General features: G+C 38.7%; 1 long non-coding RNA gene across 1 annotated transcript; it reads right to left on the bottom strand.

Annotated features, from left to right (window-relative positions):
- Positions 1-275: 275 nt before the first annotated feature.
- LOC137478564 (uncharacterized) lies at positions 276-1,498 on the bottom strand. The gene is made up of 2 exons (XR_011001655.1): positions 1,235-1,498; positions 276-781 (listed from the first exon to the last, which is right to left on the bottom strand). It is a non-coding gene; the product is annotated as an uncharacterized lncRNA (long non-coding RNA).
- Between the last annotated feature and the right edge of the window lie 2,094 nt (positions 1,499-3,592).

Genomic DNA, 3,592 nt, shown 5'->3' with positions numbered 1-3,592 from the left:
CTGGGGAGGTCATGAGATGATCACTTTGGGTGACAACAGGGAGATTAACCCAGTCATGAGTCTGTGATTGAAAATTTACCTCTAGATAAGACTTCAGCATGAGAAGGCCTGTGTTTTGATGCCTGAGTGGTGTACTTTTATGTGTTGTTTTATTCTGAGACCAAGGTTAGGAAGCCCTGTTTAGTACCACCTTTTCATTGTATTTTTATTTTCTATCCCCTCCTTTAAACATGCATATTCCCATGCTCACTCCTTGATTTCCAGTTCTCTGTTTCTGAAATGTGAGCCCAGTAATATTCCAGTTCACGCCTGGCTTTCTGTGCTGGCCTAAGTGGGCCTGGCAATTAGGCATCCCTAACAGAAAAAGGCAGCATGAAGAAACTTGAGGAAAAAAATTGTACGAGCACTGAAAGAGCCATTAAATTCCTCCTCTCATATCAGTGAAACTGTACATACTTTGAAAAATTCCCCTAATATATCTTTAAACCGTAGACCATAGCACTGGTTATGGTCTAGAGTACCAACTCTTACATTTCAATAAGAGGGCATTTTCTTCCTTTTTGTCTCTAATACTGGGGGGTAAGTGAGGGACGAGGATAGGAATATAACATGCATCTACATAAAAATAAATTTGTAGTGAAATCACATTAAGGATGTGACTAAGCCCACACAAGCAGAGTTAAGACTGATATTCTGTCATTACCTCAGCTCATTACATCTTGAGGTTTTGTTACTCATGTAGTCTGTAAGATCACCCACTCTCTGGAGAATCCTATACTACCTGGAAACAAAGGGAAGTGTTATGTTGCAGCTTTACCTCTGAAATTTCCTTGCTTTGCCAACTTTCCTCAGTGTTACCATAAAACAGTTCTTGGTGACTTATATGTATTAATGGCATTAATTAAACTATCAGCACAGCTGAATGGGAGAAAATGCGTCTTCTGAACTTGTTTCTTGAATAGGAGTAAATGCCTCATTAATCTTAAGCATCAACCCAAGAACACTGTGTTTGTTAGATAGAATAATAAATGACTTTACAGGAAATACACAATAGCAGATGCTGGAATGCATCCATTCATTAGTCACTGTGCATAAATATCCCCTTATTTCCATGAAGAGACATTTAATGGAGGGCCAGTCTGACAAACATGTGCAAGCTTTCACTCACTCATCGAGAAAATGGAAGGAGAAAATGTCATACAGATTTGCCTGCTGAACACAAAGTATCACATACCTTATGTGTGCTTTTTCTGCTCCTTGCCCATCTTTCATCAGATTGAAATGTGTGTTAAAAAAAGCAAAACTGTTGGACAGGTTTTGGAAGCCCATAAGGCATTACAGTTATTTCTACTTCTTGGTTGCAAAGTCTGGGTCACTGCTGTGTCACTTGGAGGCAATCACCAACTTTACTCAAAGCTCAGTTGAGTGTCTGGTGAAGTCAAAGGAAGGCTATTTGATTCAGAACCTTACAAGAAAATATTGTTGGGTTTGTTTTTAATCACTGCTCCCAAGATACTAAGAAACAAGCAAACAAGCCTATTTCAGTGAATAATATTGAATGTAGAAAAAAAAAGTTGTTCCCCTCCCACACCTCCTGCTGTCTGTTAGCTTTTGTAAGCTTATATGTATTTCCTAGTCTTGTAAAGTAACCAAGCCAATGAAGCCCCTCTGCAAACAGGGACATCTACAATGATTCAAAAGAAAGTGAAGTCTGTATATTGTTTTGCTTTCTTCCCCACATAATTGGTCAGAACTACTGTTTTTCTCAGATTATTGATTCAATGCACAAGCATATTAGATGTGTTACAGGAATGCCTAAATAATTTGCTTGGTATGTGCAATAGCTCCTCAATGCATGCCATAGTGAAATGGTCACATATTAGCATAATTGTTCTTAGAACACACTAACAGTGTTTGGATGTCATTATGTGTTTGAAGTCTGTCAGGTTTCTAAGCCAAAACTGACCAGAACTAGGAAATCTGGATTTATTAAACAAATTCTTAAACTGGTGATTGCAGTGTGTACCGAAGGTGTCAATGTCCTATACAAGCAGCCATTCCCATCAAGAAATCTTCCATCTAAGCATGCAGATGCCTTGTGCCAATGGATTCTTCACAGGTGTGGCAGTGTTTCTCTGTGTATTAGTATTCTGATTAGAATACTAATCAGGCTGCTTGCCTTTGGGCCTGCACAGACTCAGCCTCATAACATAAGGGAGGACAAAGTTTAGTTTCTTATCCTGGAAGTTTCTGAATAAGTATGGATTTGAAAAACTTCTATGCATGATTTGGTGAATCTTCTCATCTGAATTTAGAGCTTGGCAATGCTTTATGGTATTGTTAAATCCAATGCTTTGGACCAAAATTTCAAGCTGGGTATTGTGGTAACTTGGGTGGTTATTTTTCTACTGGCCTAAATTTGCAGTCTTTGCTCAGAAGTCCTACTGGCATGAACAAACACCAGTTTGCTTACAAAATTAGAGCCATAGATCAGCAGTGAGTTACTAATAAAGTCGAGAGAGGAAGAGCTTTGTTTCAAAGTAGTGTATAATGATAATAGCAGCCTACATTTTCAGAAATGACCAGTGAGTTTTGAAGTAGAAAGTACCAGCAAGCTTACTGTTTCTGCACATCTGTTGTCTGTCAACTAGCCCCACTTCAGCTCATCACAAAAATTACTGCTAGGCTAATAGTTCACTAATAATGATAGAAAACATTAGTACTTTATGAAGTGTGATGCAAATATAAGTTTCTAAGCAATTTTTCACCAATAAAGATCCCAAAAGAACTAAAGAATTTTCCCTTTCCTGATTGTAAGATTTCCTTTTGAGGTACCTTACATTTTCCCTGAATCATATTCCTGGTATGGTTTCATGTGGGTAGGTACACCAGTACTAGGATTTACAAGTTCACATCCTTCAAAAATCTGTTCCATTGGTGTACTACAATTATAATTCTATTCTAGGAGCAGCAACATTCCTTTGATCAGCAAAAACCCTTTCAACATATACAACAACATTAAACTGAATTATACTGAATATAAGCACCTTAACATTGATTAGACAGGTATGCAGGTAATAAATCATGGCATTGTCCTTTTCTCCCAAGAGGTCAGTCATCCTGCACAATGGTAGTGGGTCGTTTCCACAGTTGATCCTAAGGGGTCAACTGTACCTAGAGCCAGAGAACTCCTGTTGGAAGAGAAAGGCAGAGTCATTCTTTACAACTGGAATGCTGGGTGGGAATCCTCTGGACTCCATCTGGAACAGCTTTGACCAAACAAAGGCCCCAAATCTGCTCGCAGTGCAGTCGGTGGGAATACTGCCACAGCATTCCTTGGGAGCAACATTAGGCTTCGATTATGGTCACAGCAAGAGAGTAGTGCATGTACAGCTGCCAAAAAATATTAACAAATAATGCTAAAAAAGCTTGTGCTGGCTTTCATTTCTTTTTTCTTTTCTTTAAGGCAACTAGCAGAAAACATTTTCATCTGTCAGGAATGAGAATTAAAATAAAGGTTTCCTGCCCAAGCTTCATCTGCTTCCCAAGACAGGTCAGAAAATTCATGGCTTTCAAAGTGCTCTGATCCACT

Source organism: Anomalospiza imberbis, chromosome 8, assembly GCF_031753505.1.
Source record: "Anomalospiza imberbis isolate Cuckoo-Finch-1a 21T00152 chromosome 8, ASM3175350v1, whole genome shotgun sequence".
Taxonomy (NCBI): domain Eukaryota; kingdom Metazoa; phylum Chordata; class Aves; order Passeriformes; family Viduidae; genus Anomalospiza; species Anomalospiza imberbis.
Note: the sequence above shows the minus strand (reverse complement) of the source record. Positions and strands in the feature narration are given on the sequence as shown.